At 46.2% G+C, this 19760-nt stretch overlaps 1 pseudogene across 1 annotated transcript; it reads right to left on the bottom strand.

Annotated features, from left to right (window-relative positions):
* Positions 1-8186: 8186 nt before the first annotated feature.
* Positions 8187-9943, bottom strand: LOC101585747 (annotated as a pseudogene). The gene has a single exon (XR_002822261.1). The product of XR_002822261.1 is annotated as an ATP synthase subunit beta, mitochondrial pseudogene (transcript).
* Positions 9944-19760: the final 9817 nt, after the last annotated feature.

The following is a 19760-nucleotide window of genomic DNA, read 5'->3' as shown; positions in this document are numbered from 1 at the left end:
TTGACTCTCTTGTCTACTTTTCGTTTGGATCACTATCTCTTTGTAATAGCTCCCATCTCCTTGTTCATGAGTGTTCTTTTCTTCCACTTCTGGCAACTCTCAGGTACAAACTCTGCTTCATGTTTTTGTAACTCCAGCTCTTACAAGCTATCTCGTTTCCCTGTTCGTTGCCCCAGATGTAGTGACACATGGTTGCTGAGTGAAGAGAAATTCATTTGATCTGAGTATATATTTTCTTTCCACACATATCAACAGAGATTTGCTTGATCAGTTCCACCATAAGAAAGTTTATGGCTGGGCAGCTGGTATGGTGTGCGATTCCAGCAAGACCAGACCTGGCTTCTGCACATGTCATCCCATGGCCAAGTAGATGTCTACGATGCAGCCCAGATGGTGGCCTGTCTAGGGTGTCCACAGACTTCCCTTCTGCCTCTGCCTGCATCCTTGGGGGCAGCCTCTCACTGTGAGCGCTGGAGGAATCATCTTATCTTCTTCAAGCTCAGAACCCATACCTCCCCCCCCCCTTGGTATATTTTCCTTTTTGTTTGTTTATATTTAAGAATTCAATTTATTATCATGGAAAAAAAGAATACTGAAAGGACATAAGCCACAACGTTAGCAGTGTTTATTTTAGGTCCCCCTTGGTATATTTTCCTTGGGACTCATACATGCTCATCTTCCATCCAGGTGCTCAGGAGAGACTGATCTCTGTGCTTGCCTTGATCTGAGTCTAGCTACCAGATGCCAAATTCTCTTTGGTGCAGCAACTGATTCCAGAATTGTTATGTGGTTCAAATGGGGCTAACATAGTTTTTGGCTGAAAAGTTTGGAAGGAGAAGGTCCTTTGCTAAGATCTGAGTCTGCCATCTTTTCCACCAAGGAAGAAGGGCCTTTCAGGTAAGGAATCCAATAGGGGAGGTAGAGAACCAGGAAGCCAGAGAAAACATCCAGACACTGTTTAGAGTTTGCTATGCCTAAATCTAGCCTTGCAGTTGCAGTTCTGTTGACTGGAAACACCCCTTATCCTAACCCACTTCTTTAGTATAACTCAGATGGTGCTGGTTTCAATTTAGATGCAACATAAAGCCCTAAGATGCCATATCCAGAGAAGCCCAGGGTGGTAAGGAAGAGAGACAGAGACAGAGACAGAGACAGAGACAGAGACAGAGACAGAGACAGAGCTACAGCTAGAGCCAGAGCTAGATGTCACATAAATACACCTACAGCTAAAAGGTTCACCTGGGCTTCCTATCAGGTCTTCTGATTCCAAAACTACTATTACCTGTGCTAAGCCAATGAAAGGTAATACTTTCCCATATCTTCTTCCGCAAAGAGATGACTCACTTGCCACTAGAATTTCAATCTTCTGTAGATAAGAGTGGGAGATCTTAGCGTCCCCTGCCACCTGGCTCTTTGTCTGTTCAAGAAAACAACTCTATTCCTAGGAGGATATGGGAACAGTCTGGCTCAGGCCACTGCAGCTGTGACATTTGCCACGGGTAGAATGATGGCCAAGAGCCTTTGCTCTGAAAGATGGGCCTTTCTCACCTCTCTGCCAAGGACTATTAATTCTCCTGAAACAGCTTCTTTCCACCCACTTACAACCTCCCTGGGACAAGTGTCTTTCAGTATCCCCCACTGGAGAGGGTTTGCATTTAAATGCTTGCCAAATTATCGAGCCCTATTCTTGGATGCCTCGTCCCAGTGGTTGCAGGAGGACACTTGTTATTAGCCTGGCAGGTGCTGCATGGGGGTTTCATTGTCTTTGCCAGTAAATGAGATTCATTAGGGTGCACTGCAGGGTGATGGGAAGAATGAGCTTGGTCTGGATGCTGATGCTGGAGGCTGTCTCCTTTCCACTGTGCAGACTTGATCAAAAGAGGAAAAAGCAGTGGGCTTCAGACACTTGGTTTTGAAGACACTAATCATCACAATTTCTCACTGCTCATGGTGGCGAATGTCTGCCTACTGCAAGTGTGCTGAAGTCTGGGATGGTAATAAGGGAAAGATCTCTACTGGGCAGGGTCACTGTTGGGATGAGAAGGGAAAGGGGACGGCATAGACTCAGGCTCTCAAAGGAACAAGTAGATCTCAATTTTGAACACTTTGTCTGAAAAAGGTAATCTGATTAGTGTCTACTTTTACTTCTTGGTCCTCGTTCTTAACTCCTCGGTAAGTGACTGGAGGGTCTCGCAGAGATGCTAGGGAAGTGCTCTGTGGATTTTGTGTACCTGGGATCTAGGTGGTCTGGGGGATGCTGGTTGGACTTCGGATTGCGGGCCATTGGAGGGGTAAGGAGAATAAAGGTGATTCTTGTCGCTGGCAAGAGGATCGCTTTGCACAATTGCATGTGCCAGGCATAGCATTGTTGGACTAACTCTGGTTCTCTAGAAGAGGGCTGGAGGAAGAGATGCATGGGTGTGTGTTTTTCAAGGACTTATTCTCAAGAGAAAGCTATAGGGGAGCAAAGGAAGCAGGCGAGAGCAGATGTGAAGCAAGGCCAGGATTCAGGCTCTGCTGGTGTCTCCACCTGGCCTGATCTCACCATAGGGAACCCAGGAGCAAGAGAGCCCTAGAGTACTCTCCATCAAGGCAATGAGCTAGGATCGTGTGTTCCCCAGTTTTTGATCTTTGGCTGGAAGCACCTTGAAGAGTAGCCCATAATCTTCCTTGCCTAGACATCTCTAGGCAGGGTGGAATCTCCAACAAGGGTACCTTTGAGCCATTAGCAGCCCAGAGTCACAGCTGTGAAGGGAGGTGTACCCTGGCTCAGTGAAAAGGAGCTGGGTGGAGCCTGGAAAGTTCTACTCTGGTGGCCTTTGGAGTTGCACTATTTGAATCCTCAACTTCCAAACTGTGCATCTTCTAACTTGTGTTTGCCTCAGTTTCCATAGCTGTAAAATGGAGATAATAATGATGTTGCTCTCATAGAGTTGCTATGGAGATAGATGGAAGACCCATGTGCAGTCTAGGGCAGCACTTGGCACTGGGAGAGGGCCCCTGTGAATAGAGTTGCGCGGATAGTTAATGGTCAAGGCATCCTCGGAACTCTGAGGTGCTCCTGGTCTTCTACTTTGTTAAAAAAAGCTTTTATTTATTTATTTATTTATTTATTTATTTATTTATTTATTTGGTACAGGGTCTCCTTCAGCAGCTCGAACTCATAGTGATCCTCTTGTCTCAGACTCCCCAGCGCAGGGATTACAGGAGTGAGCCATCATGCCTGGTTTTTGTAGCCTGCATGGCATGCGGTACAAGGGATCAAACTAGGGTCCTTGCGCTTGTGAGACAGGCACTTCGACAGCCGAGCTACCTTCCCAGCCACTCCCTGTCGTCTTCTGGTGCTCTGGTGGGCCCTATCCGGGTCTCGATACAGAACAGCTTGCAGGAACCTTGGGTTTCTCTTTGGACTCAGGGGCCCCTAGGGTGGGGGTGGGGTGAGCTCGGCCCAGCTATGCGGGGGGAGTCGGGGAGCTGGGCTTGCAGGTGCTCCCTTCATGCTTGAGCCTGCCCCAGGGCCCTGGCGAAGAGAGGTTTCTGCGACAACTGGATTTTTCATGCTCTTCCAAACGAGCCTATAAAAATTCAGTCATTTGGTTTGCAGACAGAAACTTTGCTTTTAAAAATCTTTGAGTTATTTCCTTCTTTCTTCCTTTTCAGGGCCAAAGTTATTTCAAACGAATAGGGTGCTGAGAATCGGGGGAGGCTGTGCATTTGTCAGCCTTATTTCCCTGTGGGTTTGTAACTGTGGGGGACTTTGCTTAAACCCACATGACATTTGTCTCTTCGCTATTGCTTTCTTACCCAGAGGGGCTCTGTCCTCAGTGGCACATTTTCCTTTTTATCTATCTGAGAGGGTTATATGAGCAGAGGAAGGAGGGGAAAAGAGCCCATATTTGCATTTTTATGCATGCCTTCTTTCCCAGGCAGACTACCCCCAGTCCTTTGTCAGCTCTTGCACTCATTCAGGGGTTGTGGGGTGGAAGTTCAGCCAAGCAGAGGAAGGGGCTGGCTCCTCCATCAGCCATGAGGGAATGGGCTACAATGCGTGCCCTCCCTTGGAGCTCCCCATCTGGGTGACTGCTCACCAAATCTGTGGTTTCATTCAGTCTTGGACCCAAACTTGACTAGTGCCTCCTGTCTACTGAGTCCTGGGATACGTCTGTTCCCAAAAGGTGTCATGTGTCCAAAGGTGGAACTCTGGGAATGGGACAGGATTATGGTGAGCCTGTTACTGATCAGCGGATTCATCACTGATGAAGATTAGCAGCTGGATGTGCTGTGGGAAGCCAGGGCCTGGTAGGAAGTGGACACTGGGTCCTGGGTGGAAGGGTACTTTCTTATCTCTGTCTCTTTTTTCCCTGTCTGCTTCCTGGCTTCATTAGGGCAAGAAATTTCCTTCCACCAAGCACTCCTACCATGCTACTTCTATCTTGGAGCTAGAAAAAATGTACTAAATTCTCTGAAACTGAGCCAAAATAAACCTCTCCTCCTGCAAACTGTGGGTATGGGGTACCTTTTCCCAATGAGGAAGTGTCTAACACAGTCTTCAGGGATCCTGGCTTCTCATGGGTACCAATCACAGTGATGGAGGTCAGCAGTACACAGGTGGTTGTGGAGGAAGAAGTAGAGGCCTAGGAACGGAACAAGGTTGGGGAGGGACCCATACCTATGATGAAGCTTGAGCTGCATTCTGAATGGAAGTCAGCTGGGGTTACTTTTCAGGGGGCAACATCACTGAGGTATGGAAGGGGAGAGGCACGTAGAAGATCCCGGTGTTGGCACAGCTGGGCACCAGGTAGCTCAAAGAGTGCTGGATGGGGCAATGTGAGGGGAAATGAGACGAGAACCAAAGGAAGAAAGTCTTGAAAGTTCTGCTAAGGATATTGGACTTTGTGTGTGGATAATGAGAAAGAGAGAAAGCTCTGTGATATGCTGTGGAGATGAAATGGGCAGGGGAATATGGGAGTCAGGGGAGGTTATTGAGACCAGAAGTGATGGTGTGGTTATTTGCAAAAAGACAGCAGGGAGAAGAGAAAAGATGATTTTGTACCTGACTGATCTGGAGGAAGGACAGGGCAAGGCATGAGGGAAAACCTTTAGCTTTTAAATGATGGGGGAAGTGGTATCTCCACACAAATTAGATGCTCTGGGTGGAGGAGCACTGTGTGTCCACATAGGCACTGAGTAAATATTTGTTGAGTACATGAACACATATGCATAGAAGAGGTGATAGCTCTTACCACAACTAATTTAGAACTTCAATGCAATTCCAATTAAAAAGTCCATTATACCATCTTATGGAACTTGTCCAAATCACTTCTGTAATTTAGATGAAGAATGAAAGCTCAAGAATAATAATGATAATTTTTCAAATGAAGAGAAAAAGGATGGCACCTTTTCTACCAGAGATGGAAGATGTACTATAAAATTATGAGAAGCATGTAAAGTCTGGTACTGTCTTAGAGAGAATTATATTAGTAGAATAGATGTAATTGTGCTAAGTCACTTAAGACCTCAGTCACTTACTCCCAAAAGCAAAGTTGGGTCTTTGTGAGTGGGGCTACCTGGCTTAAAGTATTTGCTAGTTGCCTGTTTGCCACACAGAAGCTTGCCTACCTTTGTGGTAGAAAGAAACTCAAGCATTTATGGGAATTGGTATATCATGGAGATAGTATTACAGGTGCCGGACAGCAGACCCTTGCCAACAAATGGTGCTATTTTTGATAAGAAGAAAGTTAAAATTCGATTCTTACCTCATTCCATAAATAAATAAATTGTGGGTAGTTTGAATATCCAAATGTGGAAAAAAAAAAAACCAACTTCATGACCTTGAGAAGGTAATAGAGGGTCGGTTTACCATCTTAGGGTAGGATAAAATCTTTATGGGTGAGGCATAAAATCATACTTTAGAGAGGAAAAATTGCATGGAACACCAGCTTTACAAGCACTGCTGCTCCCACAATAGCAGCAACAACAACGACAACAACAACAACAACACACACACACACTCACACACACACCTAACAATATAAGGTATGACCCCAAAATTCTATAAATGTTTAAATTTTAAAAATGTATTATACTACAAGACACATTGCCCTTAATCCTCTCTGAATGTCCATTGCTTAGAACAGACTAACTCCGGCATTCTTGCCACTTTCTGACATGGTTCTGGAAGTCCTTTCTCAAGAGTTTCTTTAGTTGCACTGCTGTGGTGCCTCGATGTCCCTAGTCATTTCACAGCCCTTATCATTCATGGTAATTTTGACTTTGGGGAAGATCCAGAAGTCACATGCTGCCAGACTCAGTGACCAAGGTGGATGAGGACACTGCGGTGTTTTTATAAGCCTGCTTTTCTGCTGGACGGCACGGGGCAGCAACATTCACAGTATTATTAATCAAAGTTTGTAAGGACACTAACAAAACAGAACTTCCAGAAATGCTTCAGGAAGTGAAAACAATGGGATAATGTGTTCAATGTGAGACCAAGTAGTTGGGAGGGGATTAATGACAATGAGATGATCTTTATCTGTAATAAAAAAACTCTTTAAACATTCAGCATGTTTTTCAGTCACATCTTTACACAATCTGTAAGACCAAAGGAAGCATGAACACGTGGTGCCAGACACGGTGAATACTTTCTCTCTTTCTTCTTTCTTTGTATTCAGTACAGGGTCTCACTATGCATATACAGCTTGGACTCCTAGTGATCCTCCTGTTTCATCCTCCCCAGTGTTGGAATTGCAGGTATGCGCCACCTTGCCTGGTCTTGGTGGCTGGCTCAGCGTGCCTGTGGGCAGGGCCAGCATAGCATGTGGTGTGGGGGATTGAACCCTGGTTCCTATGCTTACCTAAGCAGGTGCTCAGTTTGCTGAGCTATCCCTCCTGCCTGTACATGCCCTTTCCTATGAGCCCATCTTACCACTGGAGGGCATGGCAGCAGCATTCACTGTGTTCTTGACCACACCCATAAAGACACTTGCAAAAGAGAACCACCAGAATTTCTTGAGAAAGTGGTAAGAATGATGGAATAGATACATTTGAAGGGAAGGACAATCTTTGAGAAGGATTAATGGTAATGCCTCTTTTTACTGTAATATTTTTTATTTTTATTTTTTATTAGCTTTATTGAGAAACAAATAGCAATGAGCAAGTTTCAAAACAGGTTAGTAGGACAGTTACAATAATTAGTATACTGCATATTGTTGTCTTCATACTAGTTATTCAGAGTACAAGATGCAGACATGATATCCTGTCTAAACACTATTAGTATAAATTTTTCTTCTCATTGAATTAAGGCAAAGTAGCTGTTTATCTATCCTATTTTTATATACTGATACAAAATGGCCCTTCATTTATATCCCCTTTTTTGTTTAGTTTTGTCAGAGATGGGTATTCCATTGCCATTTAAATATTGTAGGTGCATAAATTCAGCAAAATAATCTAATATAGTCCAGTAGTCCATAATAGTAGTGGGTTATCCGTAGGACTGGCAATGTCACAAGTTGTTGACTTGAGCCTTTTACAGTTCAGCATATTAATATGGCTTTACTTTTTATACCTCGTTTTTATACTTTTCTGCTGGATGGTTAAGACCAAGATAAAGCAAGACCTATGTAACAAGAAATGTAGCTATTGTATCTGATAAAGTCAGCCAAATCCCCTCAGGATTTACCCTGAAATATTGTACCACAGTTTGTAGATCCTTTGTGAGTGTCAGCCATGTGGATGTCACAGCCATTGCTTGACCAGTTTGCTCTCTGTGAAAGCATGAGAGAATGTTCTCTCTCTAGGTGATTCTTCTTAGGTGCATTGTATATCATCGATCACTTTCTTCTGTGGCCCCATAATCTCCTTCATCAGATGTAATATTTTTTTAATTTGAAACATTTGTTGCATTTTTCCATCCTCTCTTGCACATCTGGAAAGGAGGAAAAATGGTACCCTGCTTTCTGAGTTCTTGACCGCGGCTCATGTCCTTTAGACAATCTGAGTTTCTGACCTGGGGAGTGAGACAAGGAAGACTGGGGTACTGGAACCCTCCCTCGTTGCACAGCACAAAGCTGATTCTGATTGTCAGCTCTTCTTTCCCCTCTGGGATCTACAGGGCCACATTTCCGGCTCCTGTCCTAGGAGCTTTATTTTTTTATTTTATTTTATTTTATTTATTTATTTTTTTTTTTCTGGGTTTACATTTTATTGGAAACCTTAAATACTCTTCAGACACAGTATGTCTTCAACTGAGGCTCTTGTACGGCCGACACAGAAACTGGTTTCAGGGTTATCAGCAAAGTGAAGGGCAGGACAGAAGAGAGCTTATTCTGGCGGGAGGCTCTCAAGACGCATGCTCCTCGGCAAGTTTATCAGCTTTTGCCACAGCTTCTTCAATGGGTCCCACCATGTAAAAGGCCTGTTCTGGGAGATGGTCATAGTCGCCTGCCAAAATCTGCTGGAATCCTTTGATGGTCTCCTTCAGGGGTACCAGCTTCCCCATATGCCCTGTGAAGACCTCAGCAAGCTGGAATGACTGAGACAAGAAATGCTGCATTTTCCGTGCTCGGGACACAGTCAACTTGTCCTCCTCAGAAAGTTCATCCATACCCAGGATGGCAATGATGTCCTGGAGGGATTTGTAGTCCTGAAGGATGTTTTGCACCCCACGGGCAACATCATAATGCTCGCTGCCAACAATGTTAGGATCCATGATGCGAGAGGTGGAGTCCAGAGGATCCACAGCTGGATAGATACCCAGCTCAGCAATAGCACGAGACAGCACGGTAGTAGCATCCAAATGGGCAAAAGCAGTAGCTGGGGCAGGGTCAGTCAAGTCATCAGCAGGGACGTAGATAGCTTGTACAGAGGTGATAGATCCTTTCTTGGTGGTGGTGATTCTTTCTTGCATAGTACCCATGTCAGTTGCTAGGGTTGGCTGATAGCCTACAGCAGAAGGAATTCTGCCCGGTAAGGCAGACACCTCTGAGCCAGCCTGGGTGAAGCGAAAGATGTTATCGATAAGCAGCAGTACATCTTGACCTTCTTAGTCTCTAAAATATTCGGCCACAGTCAGCCCCATCAGGGCTACCCGGGCACAAGCACCAGGTGGTTCATTCATTTGACCATATACCAATGCTACCTTTGAGGTAGCATCTTTTAAATTGATTACACCAGATTCAATCATTTCATGATATAAATCATTGCCTTCTCGGGTCCTCTCACCGACACCAGCAAACACGGAGTAACCACCATGGGCTTTGGCAACATTGTTGATTAACTCCATGATCAACACGGTCTTGCCAACTCCAGCACCACCAAACAGCCCAATTTTGCCACCTTTGGCATAGGGAGCTAGCAGATCCACAACCTTGATCCCAGTCACCAGAATTTCCTGCTCAACACTCATCTCTATGAACTCAGGAGCCTCAGCATGAATAGGAGCAAATTGTTTGGTTTTGATAGGCCCTCTCTCATCAATAGGTTCTCCAATGACATTCATGATTCTGCCCAAGGTCTCAGGACCAACAGGAATTTTGATTGGTGCACCAGAATCCAGGACTTTCTGGCCTCTGACTAGGCCTTCTGTACCATCCATGGCAATCGTTCTTACTGTACTCTCACCCAGATGCTGAGCCACTTCCAAAACCAGCCGGGTCTCCCTGCCTTGCACTTCCAAGGCGTTTAGAATGGGTGGCAATCCTTCATCAAACTGGACGTCCACCACTGCACCGATGACCGCCACGATGCGTCCGGTGGCGGCGCCTGACTTGGGCGACGGAGATGTTTGCGCCGCATAGTCTCTGGCAGGCTGGACCGCTGCCGGGGCGGCCCGCAGTAAAAGCTGAGCTTGGGGGAGCGACGCCGAAGGGCTGAGTCCCCGCAAGGCCCCGGAGGCCGACGCGGCGGCCACACGACCCACAAGACTCAACATGGCGGAGTCCGGGTGGAGACTTCCTAGGAGCTTTAGATAAAACATTTTATCGAGTCATAGACTGAACACTGATATTTCAGAATTCAGAAGTCGTTCTTGACACTCCTGGAAAGGTGTGGTTATCCAACTATCAAGCTGTGGGCTTTGCTTCACCGAGAGGATGGAGCTGCATTTTACCATCGGTTATAAATCTGAGGCATGTGCTTGTGTCTGCGGCCTCGGCTAGACATTAAGCAAAAGAGAAGTGGATGGATGAGCCAACTCCTCCACTCAGCTGACAACGGGAATTGGGAGTGATGTGAGACTTTACATAAGGGCATCTATAATTCTTAGTTATTTCTCGGCATAGAACTATTAATAGTGTTCTTAGAAATGGACATTTGAATGCTCAGACCACTGGTTTGTACAAGGCTATTTGAATAAGAGCTTCATACACATCCTGGTCCTGGCATTTGCTCAGCCGGTTGTCTGGGGAACTATTACAGGGCACTGAACCCTGGGCCTTGGCACCAGGTCTCAACTCGCAATCCTCGTGTCTTAGCTTCTCAAGCTTCTGGGATCACGGGCATGTGCCACCAGGCCTGGTTTAGTTTTTGAAGCCTTGAGATTGTCTTGGGGTTCTGCGTAGGATCCTGCTCAATGTCCAACCCATAGCTGCTAATATGGGGTTTCAGGAGATGACCCCCAGGGCAGTAAGGATGATATAAATAAGAGACGTTCCCCTTGAGGAGGCCCTCCCCAGTTCCTACAGTGTTCTTGGAACTTTACATTTGTTATCTGTGTTCATTCTCACCATAGCTCCTGAGAAACATGTGTCCTTACTAATTCATGGCTGGTGGATAGCAAAGCACAGGGAGAGGCCGAGAGTTCAAGATCACAAAACCAGAATACTAGGAAACAAAGGCTCTAGGTTAGAAGCCAGGCTGGCTGGAACTCTAGAAGCCACTCTGGAGCACCACACTTTTTTTCCTGTGGGAATTGAGTTTGAGGATAATGACAGGTTTAGACGAGCACATTATTTTTCAGTACAAATATTAGACTCCAACCATACGTATATTTCTGCAAACACACTGCTTTTTTAAAAACTCACATCTGTTTTTGAAGTCCAGTAGGAGATATCATTAAGGAACACCAAAAGGAATTTCTTTTGTTCAGTGAGGCTCATCTTGAAAAATTCATTGCTTTGACAAATCAAAGATGTTCTTATTAATCCGAACTTAGGCAGACATTGACTGAGCCCCTGTATGATATCAGGTACCTTTCCAATCTATTAATGTTGACAGTGTTTTTCTAACAGCGCTCAGTGGCCCCATGAGGTGGTATGGCAGGGGCAGCTCCCTGTCCTCCTGACCTCTTTCTGCTTCTGCCAGGTGCCTGGCGCCAGATCACACCTCCCAGCCTCTCTCACAATTAGGCATGGCATTGCCATGGGACTGAATTAAGCCCAATAGATTGTGGGTGAGAGTGACAGGCATCACATCCCTGCCTGACCTATAAAAGCCTCTGTTCATGATTTCACATGTGTTTTCTCTTTGGAGACCCAGGGAGCCATGTGCTGAAGATGGTGGGGGCCACAGGATGGTAAAAGCCTGGGCTTCTTCATCACTCTCACAGAGGGACTCTTAGGCTTTGCCTGAGCAAGAGACAAAAGGCTGTTGTGTGACTCCACTGAGGCTTGGGAAGAGTCTGTCATAGAGGCTTAACATTATCTTAATTGTTACAGCCAGACAATGACATAACCCAATGAATGAACAATACTCATTTCCCCACTTTTAAGCAGTTTTTAAATTATTGGGCTGGTTCTTATAGTCCCCAGCTTCTAATACTTGCTGCCAGCCTAGATGGAAGTCTAATTCCAAAAGAATGAATTTTCATTTGTTTCCCTATTACACGAGGCCGTAACAATCTCTTTAATTGAAATTCTCTGCTTTTAGTCTCCTGAACCACAATGGATAGTAGTGTGAGTTCAGACTTCCAGCTTGCCTGAGTCCTAGCTTGTGGTTCAAACTCTCAGGAGGGGATTTACTCCCCTCCCTCTATCTGATGTCAGATTGAGACAAGCAAGGTCCCTCGTAACTTCTTCTACGTGAAGGTTTTATTTCTCATTTCTCAGGCATCTACTCATGGTGTTCTGGCTTTATTGGGGAACACCTAGTAGATACCCCTCTTGCCCATTTTTTTTCTGTTTTAGTGGTAGTTAAAACAATATTGCATCTTAAAATTGATGGTGTCTTCAATTCAATGAAATGTGGTATTATTATTTCCAGTTTATAGGTGGAAAATGAAAACATCAGAGGCACAGAGATTAAGGAGCATGCCAGTTACATTTCAGGGCTGAGATGTGAACAAGACAGTCTGACTTCAGAGCATGCCATGGCATGCCACTACCATGGTGGGTCTGGTACAATGGTTGGCCACCCAATAGAGGAGGGGCAGGGGACTGACTCAGGGCTGAAGCCAGCTCTAGTGTCATCAGGAGCTGGACTTTTAGTGTGACACTAAGCCTTGGTTTCGGTGACGTTTAGCTAGGATGCCGCGTAATGCATGCAGCCCAGTGCTGGGCACATACAGCACACTGAGCCACTCTCAAGCACTGTCATCCTTCTCACCATTTCTCTAGACTGTCTCCTGGGAGTTAAACATGGAGTACCTGGCAGTCTCAGTTACTCTTCTCTCATTGATTGGACAAATTACCAACACTCAAAATGAAGGAAAGAAAGGTTTATTTAGCTCACAGTTACTGGAGGTTTCAGTCCATACTCAGCTGGTTCCAAGGCAGAGCAGCACGTGGCAGAGAGAAACCCTTTCATGGTGGCAGCCAAGAGCAGAGGACAAGGGAGGAGTGGCAGCAACAATGTCTCCATTAAGTTGTGTTCAGTCTATCCACCCAGACTGGGTGTCGTACTCACACCCATAATCCCAGAACTACTGAAACCCATAATATCAGCCTTGATCATGAATTAATCTCAAACTCTAGAAGTTCCTGCCCCATGACTGCATGAGGCTTGGGGGAAAATTAGACACAGACCATAACATCAGTCTTTTCCAACTCTGCTATTTTATGTAGGGCTATGATGAAGTCACCATAATCTTCATTCCAGAGGAGAGAAATTGAGCTCAGAGATATTATAACTTGCCCAGGACACACAGGAGTTGGGGCCTGAGCTGGGATCCAAGCTGAGGCCTGCTTGGCTCTACAGACTGAGCTCCTCGTCTCTACCTTGCCTCTCTCAGCTCAGTTTGCTCCAGACACAGCGACATTTCACAGAGTCAAGGTCCTGGGGAAGCACGTGCAGTGATGTATCCTGCAATCCCAGTTATTTGGGAAGATGAGGCAGAATGATCATAAATTTGACACCTGCCTGGGAAAATTTAGTGAGATCCTGTCAAAAAAAAAAAAAAAAAAAAAAAAAAAAAAAAAAAAAAAATCCCAGCAATGTCAAGGCCTGCTTCAAGAGCTCTTCCTGAATGGTCAGAACACCAAACACTGAACACTAAATCCCTTCTCTTGTGCTGGCAGGCAAGCAGGCATTGTTTGCTCCAAAGACAAAGCAGCCAGCCTAAAGCAGCTTAAGTCAAATTTGAGTCTAGTGTGCATTGTGTGTTTTCATGTGGTCATCCTAATGTCCTAATAATTCAGGTCATAAAGGTCCCCCATGCTCCCCATTCTTAGCCAAGGAAAGCTTCCTGGAGGAGGAAGCATTCTAGCTAGGTCTAGAAAGATGGCACGTGCCATGGGATAGATGGTACTGGAGGCTAGTGTGACAGGAGTGCAGGGAACGCTGTGGCCATGGGGCTGCGGGTGGGGATATAAGACAAGGAGATTTTTTTTGGCGTTGCTTTCTAGGAGTGCTTTGCAGGTATAAGAAACACAGCTCTAGCCCATTCCTGCAGCACAAAGGCCAGGACGGGGTGGTGGTCTTGGCAACCAGCCAGCTTCGGCCCCCCAGAGAGTTCAGTGGTTTTCTGGACACTCAACTGTGGCTGCAGGCAGTGACTCACCCTGCGGCTCCTGCCCCTTGCTCCTACCTAGCTTTCCAAGGCATTTCTCTCTTTGTCTTCCTTAGTGCCAGGCCCGGCACTTCCCTCCTGGATGCCCCAGTCTGCCCAGCTCACAAAGCCCCATCTGATCTAGCATGAAGCTGGTTTTATTTTTCATAAAGAAAAAGACTGTGGAGGTGATAGAAAGCTGAAACTCCAGCCAAAGAAAGGAATGTGTGGAAACGTGTCACCAAAATTCTGCCAGACATGGCTCGCTCCTAAGACTCAAAAGATGGTGTCTGGCTAGGCCACTTCCCTTTCTTGGCTCTGTCTTCCCTGTTGGCTTCTCAGGCATGTGGGACCCTCCATATGATGAGCCCCACAGCCCAGCTGGCCTGACTACCTGCCAGGGTCCCAATTGACTTCTTCTCTTTGGTAACCCCTTTGTGCACTAGACCACATGTACCAATCTTCTGAGCCATCATGGTTGAAGGGTGAGTCTCCCTGACAGCCTGTCTGGGATGTGGATCTCCTCCAGGAAGGGAGTGGGTGAGTGGTGCAGCAAGGAACCTAAACCTCAGAGCCTGGGGGCAGGGAGGGAGGTTCTCAAGGGTAAACTTGTGCTTCCAAGCCCAGGGAGGTGAGATGCCAGCAGGCATTTTCTGCAGGGCAGACCTCTAGATGTTCTGTCCTTGGTTCACGGTGGCCAGAATTCTCAGCTTCTCTGCAGGATGGCCTGCACTCTGCTTTGGGAAGGGATCAGCTGGCATGGAGTGCACTGTTAGCTTTGGAAGTGAGGTGGCCTTGGGGAGTTGAGCCGTGAATGCCAGCTGGTGGGAGGCACTTCTTGAGCTTCTGAGAAAACCCTGTTTCCCACAGCAGGAGATGGCGTTGCGTGTGTGGCCACGGTTGGTGCAGGTGGGTCTGGTGGATTTGGGACCATGCAGGCAGCTACAGTTGTAGGGAGGATCTTGGTCCTACTAGGACCTTCCATAAGCATCCTTTTGAGTGGACACCTGATTTATCAGTTCCAGGCTCTAACTGACTGAGCTAACCAACCACTATAACCACTTGATTTGTATACTCAGAAATACCCTGATCGCCACACTGATACAGTATTTGCCTCTACATAATGTTTCTGCTCGGATCACCACCAGGAGAATGAATGCTAAGTGAAAGTTGACATTGGTTTTTACCTCAATTTCCATGTTCATATTTTCTCAATTAGTGATTCTGTGGTCCTGAGCAATGAACAATTTGCAGAAAAAGGGCAAGATTTTATGGCAAAACAAGGTAGTGGAGTCTTGGGAGGAATCAAGTCAGAGAGATGTTATGCAGTTTGGTTGTTGGGTCCCAGGAAGGCAGTTGTGATCACAACAGAGAGGTCAAGTAGAGTCTGCTCCCTGACACTCTGCTCTCCATTGGGAAGGTCATGAGACCTCCACCCACAGGACCAGGACCTCTCTGAATGGAAGAGGGCACAGACGGGACAGTGGTGTGGTCTGCAGCCACTCGAGAGGACACCACCACAGTTTATATTAATGCCTCTGTGTATCCAACTCAAGGAGGAAGTAACATTTTATCTGGAATCCTATTGTCAGAAATGAACTAGCAGTACCCAAAGATACAGCAAGGAGTGTGGTGCATCCTCATGAAGCAAAGGGGCTGGTGTGGGCAGGGAGATGTCCAGAGTCCCACATGGCTGGAGCTATTGCTGCACAGCAAGCAGCAGAGCTGAGCACCCAGGTCACATGGCCAGGTGGGCCACAGTGAGTGAGAAGCCAATGCAAGGATTTAAGCAGCAAATGCGATGGCCTAGCTTGCATTTGAGAGAGAACCCTGGGTGGTGCTGAGAGGCCAAGTCCACAGGGGGTGAGGGTGCATACAGGCAGACCAGGAGGTAGCAGTTCGTGGCTGGGGCTGGGGGTGGGGGTAGGTACTACAGACAGTGTGAGATTTGTTGATTCAAGATCAATTCTGATGTGTTTTGGAGGCTAAATTGGCAGGATGTGTGGATTGGGGGCTGAGCAAAAGGGAGCTGTCAAGCGCGCATCAAGCTGAGGTTTCTGATTCAGACAATGAGGCACCATTGAGTCAGATGTGGGAGGTGTGAGCCTTTATTTGATGCTCTCTGTGACCCCATTAGCAATTAGTAGAGAAGTGTGGAGGGGTCTCTTAGAAAAGACAAACTGAAAGCATAAGGGCCAAACTGTACAAGAGACCCTGGGAAATCGGAAGACAGTGCTTAAATGGGAAAGGGAGCAAAGGATGGGGAGGAGAAAAAGGAAGGGAAAAGAAAAAAAGAGAATAGAGGGAAGAAAGGGAAACAAAGCTTTTGTAAATGAGGAGGAGAAGGGCTAAAGAGAGGGGAGGGCATTGGGGAAGAAAGAGGAATCAAGTTATGTCAGGTACAGGTACAAACTTCTGATGAATGCGATCATTGTGGATATCTAAGATGCACCAATAAAACCAATAAAAATAAAAATAAAAAAAGAAAGGCCATCTACACTGTAGTCTGTGTTTCAGGTGCATTAGTATCTGATGACATTTAAAGCTATGGCAGTGATCTAACCACGTAGGGAGAGAACACACAGAAAGAAAGAAAGAGAAAATAAGGCCACAACCAGTCCTACAAGCCACCAACATTTAGAGGTGGGTTGCAGGAGGCAAGATTCCCAGAGCCAAGTGAGAAGAGAGGAGGAGCCGTGGCATGTGGTGTGTCAGGGGCTGAGAACAGGCTGGATTTAGAAGGAGGCGCAATTATTTGGCACCGATGCTCTTCAAAGATACTATAAGATTAAAAAAAAATTATCCTTGGCTATGGCAATGGGCAGGTGGGTTGCTGTGAATGGTAGAGACCATCCCAGGTCGGAGCAACTGAAGACTGAATGGGAGGGAGGGAGGGAGGGAGAGAGGGAGGGAGGAGCGACCACACGTGTAGAGCTCTATTTTCTGGGCATGATACTTTCTCATTCCTTTGCACTTCGATGAGGCTACATGACTAGTTTTAGCCAAGGATATGTGAACAAAATGTGTCATTTCTGGCTGAGCCAGGCTGCTTTCCTTCTTCCTCCTCCTGCTGATGCAGCAGCTACACGAGGAGGGAGCTTCCATTAGCCAAGATCCCTCGTGGGTGTCGAGTGGAGCCTCCTTCCCCGAAATTGACAGGTGTCTAGAACTTTCCTCACATCTACGCATCTTGCCTGCATCTCTGTGCCTTTCGTGACGCAGAAGCAGCTGGAAAGCAGATCGAGTGACCTTCGTGGTATTTCTCTGCGTCTTCCTCCGAGTCTACCAGAAGTGAGAGTAGGAAGAGACGAACAAGATAATTGCCACTCTTCTTCTCTTTTTATAGTTCCGTGTTGATGCTGCTGTGTCTCTTCCCAGCTTTCTTCATCCATCAGCAGCCAGGCATCTCTCAAATCAAATCCCTTGCAAGTTCTCCTAGTTGCAGATCCCTGCCACAGTGCGAGGGCTGCGAGCTCTCCATCAAAGGGATCGTCATCCATCAGTCTGCTGAGAGGCCGTTATTAACAATGGGTGGGAAAATATCTACCCGGCTGCTTTGTCATTGTTATTGCCCTTAACTATTCCTTAAAGAAGAAACATAGTCAATATGCTTAATCTATGGTTTTCTCTAAACATTTTGGTAACAATTCATTTTAAGTAGTTGGCAATATCTAAGGACTGGCTACAGTAAATCTACAGTTTAGGACAGCCAGGTCTCCAATCCAAAGAAGAGCTAAAAAGAAATGCACATATTCTCTTTTTGTTTTGTTGTCAATGTGCAGCAGAGCTGCATTTGGGGAGGTTTTCCTCTGCACCATCTCCTCCAGATTGCATGAGACTGGCACTTACTTGGTCGCTCAGCGGAACAGTGGTTGTTTGCCCTCTGAACCCAGTTCTCTGGACTATTGGCAGCCAGCACCTATGTGCTTCTGGGACTATTGCTGAACCAGCAAATCTCCTTTATTCTGTATACTTTTGAGCACTCAACTTCAGCCAGAGTCTACTCGATGCACCAGTTGTTCTTGGAGACAGCCTCAAGTCTGCAGCAATCCTCAAGGTTACTGGCCCAGTAGCCCTGCTCTACCCCGATCCCTGGCAGAGGACCAGTCTGCAGGGTGAAGTCAGTGCTGGGGATAGCAGGACAGGTATGCAGCGGGTTAACTGTTATTCTTCTAGGCTATAAAGTATAACTTTTCTTAACAAGTCTTTTGTTTCAATGCAGAGAACAGAAGCAAGCTTTAGCCTGGCTTTAGTTATCACACATTTTGGCCTTTGTGGACACTGTTGGTCATTAGCAATTCAAGGAGTGACTTTATAGTTCAGGTATGCCTTGCCAAGCCATTCTTTTTAATTTATCAAAGATTGGAATGATCCTTGCGTGCATCTTTGAGTGACTTCTTGAACAATATTGTGGTATAATAAAATATGTCTTGCACCTCTTCTGAATAGTGCTGTGAGGATGGTGACCTTCCAGGACAAGCTTCCTGAATGAGGGGTTCTCTTTCAATTAGAAAATCCAGGGAGTCTGACATCCTCCTCCTCCTCTAATGTTGCAACCTGGGAAGCCACATACTTGTTTTCTGTCCTTTAAGGTGCTTTTACTTTTGATCCATATGACCACCCCATAAAGTAGGTGCAGTAAGGTAGGAATTGTAGGTCTTTGGTTGAAGAGAAAAATTAAAGCCTGGAGTTAAGTCTTTGCCCAAGGGCCATACTCAATAAGTGCCAGAGAATTCTGCAAGAAGGATCTCTTGGAAATTCCCTCTCCACGGCATAGGTAAATCAGGTCAAACCTAATGTCAGGCAAACAGGGAGATGGTCTCATAGCAGACTGTGTCAGAAAGCAACCCCCCTCTCAGCCCCTTTGGATTACCCTTCTGAGTTCTGCATGCTTACCCAATACCAGTAGGCATGTTGTTTCAAATGGAAGCACCCACAGACTTCGGAGAATCCTTGTGTCTTTTGGAAGCTTGTCAGCTGTATGTCATGGTGGTTTCCTCAGGCTTGTAACCAAGGAAGGTCTGGCTAACTGCAGCCCTTTGCCTCATGGCAGCACAGACTATGAAGTGTATGAGATGTTGCCGAGCTCCCCATGCTGTCAAAACAAGTCTGGGAGTCCACCCGAAATGGCACTGGCTTGGACGTCCTCACTTCATCCTCATCTCCCCACTGTTTTCTTCTGAGCATGAACTGCTACTGCCAATTCAGTTTCTAGAAGTAGCTGAGCTAATTTCAGCCTCGTACTAGCTCTGGATGCTAGGTTGCAACCACATGGGACCTTAGGCACACTCTTGGATGACCTACAATACTATTTCCAATTGATTTTAAAATGTGGCTATTTGCTCTTAGAATGCCAGGGTGCCTGGGATCTGTGTACATCACAAATATATTTTCTCCCCATAGTCCCAGTTTCCAGTTTAAGACCACAAGCTTCCCTTTCGAGTTTTTCTGAATAATGTAGATTTCTTCAGAAGTCAGGCAAAGACCACCATGGCATGAGAAAGCCAATGCAATATTTTCTGGCTCTACAGTCCTGCTGGTCACTCTGAGAAGCAGAACAAAGCCTCAGCGTGTGAGACCAGCTCCTACAGCACAACGCTGATTGGGTAGCAAGCAAGCTAGTGTTCTCCATAACCCTCAGCTCACACTCCAACCATCGTCCGGCTTATGGGATGCACCAACCTGGCTTATTTGACCTCCACTTCCTGATGACTTTGGTCAGTGGACAGCACTGGCAGCACAGAAGAGAGAGATGGCTGAGTTCATGCCCCAGCTTCCTTCCTGGAAGGCTGAATGTGGCAAGAGTTGGTTCCTTTATGAAAATCCCAGCTCCCTCTGGTAG

This window comes from Octodon degus, unplaced genomic scaffold (genome assembly GCF_000260255.1).
Source record: "Octodon degus isolate 3935 unplaced genomic scaffold, OctDeg1.0 scaffold00083, whole genome shotgun sequence".
NCBI lineage: Eukaryota > Metazoa > Chordata > Mammalia > Rodentia > Octodontidae > Octodon > Octodon degus.
This window is presented reverse-complemented; position numbering and strand designations above follow the sequence as displayed.